Below are 12,730 nucleotides of genomic sequence, written 5' to 3' on the forward strand. Positions count from 1 at the left end.
ATCCATAGATGGAAAAGTCGTCCATGAAAACCTCACAAATCTTTTCACAAAAGTCAGAGAATATAGCCATCATGCATCTTTGAAAGGTAGCAGGTGCATTACATAAACCAAAAGGCATACGTCTATAAGCAAAAGTACCAAAAGGGCATGTAAAAGTAGTCTTTGATTGATCTTTAGCCGACACAGGTATTTGAGAGAAACCAGAATAACCATCTAGAAAGTAGTAAGGTGTATGCTTGCATAATCTTTCTAGCATTTGATCGATAAAAGGTAAGGGGTAATGATCTTTCTTAGTAGCCTTATTTAATTTGCGGAAATCAATTACCATCCTATAACCTGTAATAATTCTTTGTGGAATCAATTCATCTTTATCATTAGGAACAACAGTAATACCTCCCTTCTTAGGGACACGTTGAACATGACTTACCCATTGACTATCAGCAATGGGATAAATTATACCTGCCTCCAGAAGCTTTAGTATTTCTTTTCTTACCACTTCTTTCATTTTAGGATTCAGACATGTTGAGGATCACGAACTGGTTTGGCATCTGCTTCCAAATTTATTTTATGTTGACATAGAGTGGGACTAATGCCCTTAAGATCATCAAGAGTATATCCAATAGCGCACGGTGCTTCTTCAGAGTTTTCAATAATCTTTCTTCTTCATGCTCTGAAAGGTTAGCACTAATACTAACAGGATATATCTTCTTTTCATCAAGATAAGCATATTTAAGATTATCAGGCAACGGTTTAAGCTCAAACACGGGATCACCCTTAGGTGGAGGGGGATCCCCTAGGATTTCAACAGGCATATTGTGTTTCAGAATAGGTTCCTGTTTAAAGAATACTTCATCTATTTCCCTTTTTTCATTCATAAACATATCATTCTCATGGTCTAGAAAATATTGTTCTAAAGGATCACTAGGAGGTACGGCAATATAAGCAAGACCAATAATTTCATCCTTACTAGGAAATTCTTCTTCACGGTGTTGTTTACCAAATTTAGAGAAATTAAATTCATGAGTCATATCATCCAAGCCAATAGTAACAACATTCTTTTCACAGTTTATCTTAGCATTAACAGTGTTTAAGAAGGGTCTACCAAATATAATGGGATAAAAGCTATCTTGTGGGGAACTAAGAACAAGAAAATCAGCAGGATATTTAGTTTTCCCGCACAAGACTTCAACATCTCTAACACTTCCCATTGCTGAAATAGTATCTCTATTAGCAAGTTTAATTGTGACATCAATATCTTCTAACTCAGCAGGTGCAATTTCATGCTTGATTTCTTTATACAAGTCATAAGGTATAACACTAGCACTAGCACCCATATCACATAAGCCATGATAACAATGTTCTCCTATTTTAACGGAAATAACAGGCACGCCTACCACAGGTCTATGTTTATCTTTAGCACAAGGTTTAGCAATTCTAGCAGTTTCTCCGCAGAACTGAATAACATGCCCATCAATATTATCAGACAAGAGATCTTTAACAATGACAATATTAGGTTCAACTTTAACTTGCTCAGGAGGTGTATATGTTTTAATATTGCTTTTACGAACCACAGTTGAAGCTTTAGCATGATCCTTTATCCTAACAGGGAAAGGTGGTTTCTCAACATAACAAGTAGGAACAATAGGATCATTATAAGTGACAGTCTTTTCTTCAACTTTAATTGGTGCAGCTACTTTTACTTCTATGGTAGGATGATATTTAAACCACTTCTCCTTAGAGAGATCAACATAAGTAGCAAAAGATTCACAGAAAGAAGCTACTATCTCAGAATCAAGTCCATATTTAGTGCTAAACTTACAGAAAATATCGGTATCCATAAAAGATTTAACACAATCAAAACTAGGTGTCATACCTGACTCCTTACCTTTGTCGAGATCCCAATCTTCAGAGTTGCGCTTAATTCTATCCAATAAATCCCATCTAAATCCAATGGTCTTCATCATAAAAGAGCCAGCACAAGAAGTATCGAGCATGGTGCGATTATTTTCAGAAAGCCGAGCATAATTTTTTTGAAGAATTGTTTCTCTTGGGAGCTCATGATTGGGGCATGAATATAACATTGATTTAAGCCTCCCCCAAGCTTGAGCGATGCTTTCTCCTTCGCGAGGTCAAAAATTATATATATAATTGCGGTCACGATGAACAAGATGCATAGGGTAATACTTTTGATGAAATTCCAATTTCAATCTTCTATAGTTCCATGATCTCGTATCATCACATAGCCTATACCCTGTCAATGCGTCTCCCTTCAAAGATAAAGGGAAGACCTTCTTCTTAGCAACATCATTGGGTATACCTGCAAGCTTAAATAATCCACAAACCTTATCCACATATATTAGGTGTTCATCAGGATGCTTTGTTCCATCTCCTGTAAAAGGATTAGCTAGCAGTTTTTCTATCATACCCGAAGGATACTCATAAGGAATTTCATTTTCAATAGGTTCAATAGGTTGAGGAGCAACTCTTTGCTCTACTGGTCGGGGTGAAGATACCCCGAACAAGCCCCTCAGAGGATTACTTTCCATAGTAACAAGTGACAGTAAATTTCAGCACACTATATAAAATTTTCCTTACCAAATTCCACCTACCAAAGGCGCTTCACTCCCCGGCAACGGCGCCAGAAAAGAGTCTTGATGACCCACAAGTATAGGGGATCTATCATAGTCCTTTCGATAAGTAATAGTGTAGAACCCAACGAGGAGCAGAAGGAAATGATAAGCGGTTTTTAGCAAGGTATTCTCTGCAAGTACTGAAATAAGTGGTAATAGATAGTTTTGTGATAAGATAATTTGTAACGAGCAACAAGTAACAAAAGTAAATAAAGTGCAGCAAGGTGGCCCAATCCTTTTTGTAGCAAAGGACAAGCCTGGTGAAACTCTTATATAAGGAAAAGCGCTCCCGAGGACACATGGGAATATCGTCAAGCTAGTTTTCATCACGTTCATATGATTCACATTCGGTACTTTGATAATTTGACATGTGGGTGGACCGGTCCTTGGGTGCTTTTCTTACTTGAACAAGCATCCCACTTATGATTAACCTCTATTGCAAGAATTCGCAACTACAACAAAAATATTAAGGTAAACCTAACCATAGCATGAAACATATGGATCCAAATCAGCCCCTTACGAAGCAATGCATAAACTAGGGTTTAAGCTTCTGTCACTCTAGTAACCCATCATCTACTTATTACTTCCCAATGCCTTCCTCTAGGACCAAACAATGGTGAAGTGTCATGTAGTCGATGTTCACATAACACCACTAGAGGCTAGACAACATACATCTTATCAAAATATCGAACAAATACCAAATTCACATGACTACTAATAGCAAGACTTCTCCCTTGTCCTCAGGAACAAACGTAACTACTCACAAAGCATAAACATGTTCATAATCAGAGGGGTAATAATACTCATAAAGGATCTGAACATATGATCTTCCACCAATTAAACCAACTAGCATCAACTACAAGGAGTAATTAACACTACTAGCAACCTACTAGCACCAATCCCGGACTTGGAGACAAGAGATGAACTAGGGTTTTGAGCTGAGATGGTGCTGATGAAGGTGTTGATGGAGATTGCGCTCTCCCGATGAGAGGAGCGTTGGTGATGACGATGGCGATGATTTCCCCCTCCGGGAGGGAAGTTTCCCCGGCAGAACAGCTCTACTGGAGCCCTAGATTGGATCCACCAAGGTTCCGTCCCTAAAGGTTGCCTCTCCTTTTTTTTCTCGATGAAAGACTTCATATAGCAGAAGATGGTCATCGGAGAGCCACCAGGGGGCCCACAAGGTAGGGGCCGCTCCCTAGGGGGGAGGCGCGCCCCCACCCTCGTGGAAAGGGTGTGGGCCCCCTGGTCTTCATCTTTGGCGAGGATTTTTCATTATTTATTATAAGGTATTCCGTGGAGTTTCAGGACTTTTGGAGTTGTGCAGAATAGGTCTCTAATATTTGCTCCTTTTCCAGCCCAGAATTCCAGCTGCCGGCATTCTCCCTCCTATATGTAAACCTTATAAAATAAGAGAGAATAGCCATAAGTATTGTGACATAATGTGAAATAACAGCCCATAATGCAGTAAATAGCGATATAAAAGCATGATGCAAAATGGACGTATCAGGGATCGCAACAGTTTTCGATAAGTAAGAGTGTCAAACTCAACGAGGAGCTAAAGGCAGAACAAATAATCTCTCAAGTTGTGGCGACCACCGATACAACTCTACGCATGCTTGACGTTCGCTTTACCTAGAACAAGTATGAAAATAGATGTACTTTGTAGGTGTTGTTGGATAGGTTTGCAAGATAATAAATATTACGTAAATAAAAAGTAGTGGTTGTTTAGATAAATACACAACTAAATTAGTTTTAGTAAAGAGCTTGTTGTTACGAGAAAGTTATTTGTCCCAAGGCAATCGATAACTAGACCGGTAATCACTATTGCAATTCTATATGAGGGAGAGGCATAAGCTAACATACTTTCTCTTGGATCGTATGCACTTATGATTGGAACTCTAGCAAGCATCCGCAACTACTAAAGATCATTAAGGTAAAACCAAACCATAGCATTAAAGTATCAAGTCCTCTTTATCCCATACGCAACAACCCCCTTACTCGGGTTTGTGTTTCAGTCACTCACGCAACCCACTATAAGCGAATCATAAACGTATTGCAACACCCTACAGCGGGAATCCCTCATGCTTGCGCGACACGGAGAGCATCATAGGACAGCACCAATAATAAAACATGCAACTCAAACTAATCTTGATCAACAAATAACCCATAGGACAAAACGGATCTACTCAAACATCATAGGATAGCCATACATCATTGGGAAATAATATATAGCGCTGAGCACCATGTTTAAGTAGAGATTACAGTGGGTAAGAGAGAGGTTAAACCGCTGCATAGAGGGGGGAAGAGTTGGTGATGATGGCGGTGAAGTTGTTGGTGAAGATTGCGGTGATGATGATGGCCCCCGGTGGCACTCCGGCGCCACCGGAAGCGAGGGGGAGAGGGCCCCCTTCTTCTTCTTCTTCTTCCTTGACCTCGTCCCTAGAAGGGGGAAGGGTTTCCCCTCTGGTCCAAGGCCTCCATGGCGTGGGAGGGGCGAGAGCCCCTGCGAGATTGGATCTGTCTCTCTGTCTCTCTCTGTTTCCGCGTTCTTAGATTCTTCCCTTTCATCATTTCTTATATTCCTGGTGATCCATAACTCCGATTGGGATGAAATTTTAACACGTTCTCTATCCGGATATTATCTTTCTTGCGGCGAAAGAAGGGCACCAACCGCCTTAAGGGGTGTCCACGAGGGTCAGGGGCGCGCTTGCCCCCTGGAGCGCGCCCCCTTCCTCGTGGCCCCCTCGGGCATCGTCGCGTGGATTTTTCTTCCCAAAAATAACATATATTCCAAAAAAAATCTCCGTCCGTTTTTATCCCGTTTGGGATCCGTTTGATATGGATATTCTGCGAAACAAAAAACATGCAACAAACAGGAATTGGCACTGGGCACTTGATCAATATGTTAGTCCCAAAAATAGTATAAAAAGTTGCCAAAAGTATATGAAAGTTGAATAATATTGGCATGGAACAATAAAAAGTTATAGATACGATAGAGACGTATCAATACGTTGGAGACGTATCAGTTTCCACTCATTTTCTTCTAAATACAAACTTCTCCAAAAGTCTGTATAAAACTATATGCTTTGATCAACTCATCAAAGCGCATATTCCAACTCCGAGATGCTTGCACCAATCCATAGATGGATCGCTGGAGCTTGCACACTTTGTTAGCATCTTTAGGATTGACAAAACCTTCTGGTTGCATCATATACAACTCTTCTTTAATAAATCCATTAAGGAATGTAGTTTTGATATCCATTTGCTAGATTTCATAAAATGCGGCAACTGCTAACATGATTCGGACAGACTTTTAAGCATTGATACGAGTGAGAAAATCTCATCGTAGTCAACACCTTGAACTTGTCGAAAACCTTTTGTGACAATTCGAGCATTGTAGATAGTAACACTACTATCAGCATCTGTCTTCCTCTTGAAGATCCATTTATTCTGAATGGCTCACCTATCATCGGGCAAGTCAATCAAAGTCCATACTTTGTTCTCGTCCATGGATCCCATCTCAGATTTCATGGCCTTAAGCCATTTCGCGGAATTTGGGCTCATCATCGCTTCCTCATAGTTCGTAGGTTCGTCATGGTATAGTAACATGACTTCCAGAACAGGATTACCATACCACTCTAGTGCGGAACGTACTCTTGGTAACCTACGAGGTTCGGTTGTAACTTGATCTGAAGTTTCATGATCATCATCATTAACTTCCTCACTAATTGGTGTAGGTATCACTGGAACTAATTTCTGTGATGAACTACTTTCCAATTCGGGAGAAGGTACAGTTACCTCATCAAGTTCTACTTTCCTCCCACTCCTTTCGAGAGAAACTCCTTCTCTAGAAAGGATCCACTCTTAGCAACAAAGATCTTGCCTTAGGATCTGTGATAGAAGGTGTACCCAACAGTTTCTTTTGGGTATCCTATGAAGACGCACTTCTCCGATTTGGGTTATCAGGCTGAAACTTTTTCACATAATCATCGCAACCAAAAATTTAAGAAACGGCAGCTTAGGTTTCTTGCTAAACCATAGTTCATACGGTGTCATCTCAACGGATTTTTAGACGGTGACCTATTTAACGTGAATGCAACTGTCTCTAATGCATAACCCCAAAACGATAGTGGTAAATCGGTAAGAGACATCATAGATCGCACCATATCTAATAAAGTACGGTTACGACGTTCGGACACACGATTACGCTGTGGTGTTCCACGTGGCGTGAGTTGCATAACTATTCGACATTTTTTCAACTGAAGGCCAAACTCATAACTCAAATATTTCGTCTCCACGATCAGATCGTAGAAACTTTATTTTCTTGTTACGATGATTCTCCTCTTCACTATGAAATTCATTGAACTTTTCAAATGTTTCAGACTTGTGTTTCATTAAGTACATATACTCAAATCTGCTCAAATCATCTGTGAAGGTCAGAAAATAACGATACCCGCTGCGAGCCTCAACATCCAATGGATCGCATACATCAGTATGTATTATTTATAATAAGTCTGTTGCTCGCTCCATTGTTCCAGAGAATGGAGTCTTAGTCATCTTGCCCATGAGGCATGGTTCGCAAGCATCAAGTGATTCATAATCAAGTGATTCGAAAAGTCCATCAGCATGGAGTTTCTTCATGTGCTTCATAACCCACAAGTATAGGGGATCGCAACAGCTTTCGAGGGTAGAGTATTCAACCCAAATTTATTGATTCGACACAAGGGGAGCCAAAGAATATTCTCAAGTATTAGCAGCTGAGTTGTCAATTCAACCACACCTGGAAACTTAGTATCTGCAGCAAAGTATTTAGTAGCAAAGTAATATGATAGTGGTGGTAGCGGCAACAAAAGTAAAGACATCAAAAGTAATGTTTTTGGTATTTTGTAGTGATTGTAACAGTAGTGGCGGAAAAGTAAATAAGCGAGAACCAGTATATGGAAAACTCGTAGGCACCGGATCGGTGATGGATAATTATGCCGGATGCAGTTCATCATGTAACAGTCATAACATAGGGTGACACAGAACTAGCTCCAATTCATCAATGAAATGTAGGCATGTATTCCGTATATAGTCATAAGTGCTTATGGAAAAGAACTTGCATGACATCTTTTGTCCTACCCTCCCGTGGCAGCGGGGTCCTATTGGAAACTAAGGGAAATTAAGGCCTCCTTTTAATAGAGAACCGGAACAAAGCATTAGCACATAGTGAATACATGAACTCCTCAAACTATGGCCATCACCAGGAGTGGTCCCAATTATTGTCACTTCGGGGTTGCCGGATCATGACACATAGTAGGTGACTATAGACTTGCAAGATAGGATCAAGAACTCACGTATATTCATGGAAACATAATAGGTTCAGATTTGAAATCATGGCACTCGGGCCCTAGTGACAAGCATTAAGCATAGCAAAGTCATAGCAACATCAATCTCAGAACATAATGGATACTAGGGATCAAACCCTAACAAAACTAACTCGATTACATGATAAATCTCATCCAACCCATCACCGTCCAGCAAGCCTACGATGGAATTACTCACGCACGACGGTTAGCATCATGAAATTGGTGATGGAGGATGGTTGATGATGAAGACGGCGACGAATCTCCCTCTCCGGAGCCCCGAACGGACTCCAGATCAGCCCTCCCGAGAGGTTTTAGGGCTTGGCGGCGGCTCCGTATCGTAAAACACGATGATTTCTTATCTCTTATTTTTTTCTCTCCGAAAGCAAATATATAGAGTTGGAGTTGGCGGCGGAGGGCATCCATGGGGCCCATGAGGTAGGGGGCACGCCCTAGGGGGGGCGCCCCCACCCTCGTGAGAAGGGTGTGGGCCCCCTGGTCTTCATCTTTGGCGAGGATTTTTTATTATTTTTTCTAAGATGTTTCGTGGAGTTTCAGGTCATTCCGAGAATATTTGTTTTCTGCACATAAAACAACACCATGGCAATTCTACTGAAAACAGCGTCAGTCCGGGTTAGTTCCATTCAAATCATACAAGTTAGAGTCCAAAACAAGGGCAAAAGTGTTTGGAAAAGTAGATACGACGGAGACGTATCAACTCCCCCAAGCTTAAACCCTTGCTTGTCCTCAAGCAATTCAGTTGACAAACTGAAAGAAAGAAAGGAAAACTTTTACAAACTCCGTTTGCTCTTGTTGTTGTAACTATGTCAAGCCAGCATTCAAGTTTTCAGCATAGATCATAACTAACCACATTTGCAATAATTCCCAGGTCTCATAATTACTCATATCAATAGCATAATCAACTAGCAAGTCATAATAATAAATCTCGGATGACAACACTTTCTCAAAACAATCATAATATGATATAACAAGATGGTATCTCGCTAGCCCTTTCTGAGACTGCAAAACATAAATGTAGAGCACCTTTAAAGATCAAGGACTGACTAGACATTGTAATTCATGGTAAAAGAGATCCAATCATAGTCACACCCAATATAAATTAATAGTGATGAATGCAAATGACAGCTGTGCTCTCCAGCTAGTGCTTTTTGATAAGAGGGTGATGACTCAACATAAAAGTAAATGGATAGGCCCTTCGCAGAGGGAAGCAGGGATTTGTAGAGGTGCCAGAGCTCGGTTTTGAAATAGAGATAATTTGTATTTTGAGCGATATACTTTCATTGTCAACATAACAACTAAGAGATGGCGATATCTTCCATGCTAAACACATTATAGGCGGTTCCCAAACAGAATGGCAAAGTTTATACTCCCCCTCCACCAACAAGCATCAATCCATGGCTTGCTCAAAACAAGGAGTGCCTCCAACATACATCAGGTCCCAGGGGGAGTTTTGTTTGCAATTAATTTTGATTTAGTTTGCATAAAGCATGGGACTGGGCATCCCGGCGACCAGCCATTTTCTCGTGAGTGAGGAGCGGAGTCCACTCCTCTTGAGAATAACCCGCCTAACATGGAAGATAAGGACAGCCTTGGTTGATACATGAGTTATTCGAGCATACAAAACAGAATGTTTATTTGAAGGTTTAGAGTTTGGCACATACAAATTTACTTGGAACGGCAGGTAGATACCGCATATAGGAAGGTATGGTGGACTCATCTGGAATAACTTTGGGGTTTAAGGGATTGGATGCACAAGCAGTATTCCCGCTTAGTACAAGTGAAGGCTAGCAGAAGACTGGGAAGCGACCAACTAGAGAGCGACAACAGCCATGTACATGCATTAAAATTAATAAACATTGGATGCAAGCATGAGTAGGATATAATCCACCATGAACATAAATATCATGAAGGCTATGTTGATTTTGTTTCAACTACATGCGTGAACATGTGCCAAGTCAAGTCACTTAAATCATTCAAAGGAGGATACCACCCCATCATACCACATCATAATCATCTCAATAGCATGTTGGCACACAAGGTAAACCATTATAACTCATAGCTAATCAAGCATGGCACAAGCAACTATGATCTCTAATTGTCATTGCAAACATGTTTATTCATAATAAGCTGAATCAAGAACGAGGGACTCATCATATTTACAAAAACAAAAGAGGTCGAGTTCATACCAGCTTTTCTCATCTCAGTCAGTCCATCATATATCATCATAATTGCCTTTGACTTGCACGACCAAACGGTGTGAATAATAATAAGAGTGTACGTGCACTGGACTAAGCTGGAATCTGCGAGCATTCAATAAACAGGAGAAGACAAGGCAATATGGGCTCTTGGTTAAATCAACAATAATGCATATAAGAGCCACTTCAACAATTTAATTATGGTCTTCTCCTACTAACCCCCAAATAAAAGAAAATAAATAAAACTATTTACACGGGAAAGCTCCCAACAAGCAAAACGAAGAACGGGAAATATTTTTGGGTTTTCTTTTTAATTATTACTACTGCAGCAGAAAAATAAACTACTACTAATTTTTTTCTTAAGGTTTAACAAACACACAAGAAGAAAGCAGGAAAAAGTAAATAAACTAGCATGGATATTACAGTGAAAAAGTATGAGCACCGACATCTAGTAATGAGTGTGTGTGAACATAAATGTTATGTCGGTGAGAAATACGTACTCCCCCAAGCTTAGGCTTTTGGCCTAAGTTGTTTATGGCCATGGCTGGCCTGGCGGATATTAATAATAATAGTTGTTGGGGTCGTACTGTGATGAGGAAGAATAGTTGGGATCATACTGTGATGAAGAACAAGACTCTGACTGCCACTGGCTGACAGTCATCTCTGGATCCCAAGAATAAACAGATTGTCGTGGAGGCTCATCTTGTGGTTCCTGTTCCGGGGCTGGTGCAGGATTCTTGTAAGCTTGGACAACAGCCCACGTAACGAGGTAGGGTCCTACAAAATTAAACAAAGAAGGAGCAGGCAGGATAATAGTCTCGGGATGAGGTTTGTTAAAGAACAATTGATATTTAAGCTCTCCTGCCCTATTCTTAACAATAAAATCGTGTGCCACCATACTTTTATGATCTAGATAAACACGGGGCATCACCTTTTCTTCCTTCTCAGCATGCCTAATAGGAATGTTAAAATGTGCAGCTAGGCGTGTGGCATAGACGCCTCCAAAGATGGGGCCTTTGGTACGGCTCATACTTAACCGTCTAGCAATAATACCGCCCATACTAAAAGTGTTATCACTGTATAAACCGTGGTGCAGAATAATTATATCAGGGATGCTAAGGTTTCCACAGTTTCCGCGTCCAATTAAACAATGACTAGCAAATAATGGAAAGTAACGTAAAACAGGAAAATGTATGCTAGTGATTCATGCATCGGAAACCTTCCTAGTTTCTCCTACAGTGATAGTATCAATAAACCCAGCCACATCATCATAATGTGGTTCTTCTGTCTTGCCCTCAAAAGGGACTAAACAAATCCGACAGAAATCATAAAATGACATCTCCTTATGCTCATCATATAAATGAAACTCCACCGTAGGTGGTGAGTTCCTAGAATGAAAATGAAAGTTTTGCACAAAAGTATTTGTGAGTAAGAGATACTGATCGCATTGGTCGTGGAGGAAAGCGGTGAGGCCTGCATTGTGAGCCAATTCATGAAAATCTTCATAGATACCGTCTGCTCTCAAGAAATCTTCAAAAGGCCATTCACACGCCCGAATCTCCGCGGTGCACGACAAATTATACTTAGGCTTCGGTGCCTTTTCCTTCGAGCTTTGGCTCGATGAGACCCTCAAAAATCTACTCATTATTTTTCTGAAATAATCTGAATTTTTTAGTAACTTCAAACAAAAGTGAACCAACTTCAATAAAACTGATAGCAACTACTCCTACAAGTGCCTAGAGCCTATATCAAGCATTAGAACTACTTAGAACCATATAAATTTGGCATGCAAGCTCAAGAACATGGTCACTTATGCAGCACAAATTTGCAAAGAATAAAACACTAGAAAAAAAACTAATTGGACCAATGGAGGAGTCACGTACCAAGGAACAATCTCCCCAAGCAGTTTTGCGAGAGGTGCTTTGAGCAAGGAGATCGAAAATCATAGCAAAAGTGGCTGGAACTCGTGCTTGAGTTGATTTTCGGGTTTGTGTGAGACAGAGGAATAAGATGGGTGCTGGGATAAGTGGAGGAGGGCCACTGTGGGCCCACGAGATAGGGGGCGCGTCCTAGGGGGGCGCCCACCACCCTCATGGCCAGGTGGCAGCTCCTCCCGCGGTAATTTTTGCACAGTAAATCCTCAAATATTCCTGAAAAAATCATATTAAATTGGCATGGCATTCTGAGGACTTTTATTTTCGGGATATTTTTATATTGCACGGATAAGTCAGGAAACATACTGAAAATACTATTTTTTACTTTATTTAATATAAATAACAGAAAGTAAAAGTGGGGTACAGAAGTTCGTGCTTCTAGTTTCATCCATCTCATGCTCATCAAAAAGAATCCACTAACAAGGTTGATCAAGTCTTGTTAACAAACTCATTCCGATAATCATGAAACTTGAGAAATTTCGAATAACACTAAGCTACCTCAACGGGTATATGCACATCCCCAATAATAAGAATATCATATTTCTTCTTGACAGTAGGAAGAGGAAATTCAAAGCCTCCAAATATAATCGATGGAATTTTTC

This window comes from Triticum urartu, chromosome 2A (genome assembly GCF_056163025.1).
Source record: "Triticum urartu cultivar PI428250 chromosome 2A, HENAU_Tu73, whole genome shotgun sequence".
Classification (NCBI taxonomy): Eukaryota; Viridiplantae; Streptophyta; class Magnoliopsida; order Poales; family Poaceae; genus Triticum; species Triticum urartu.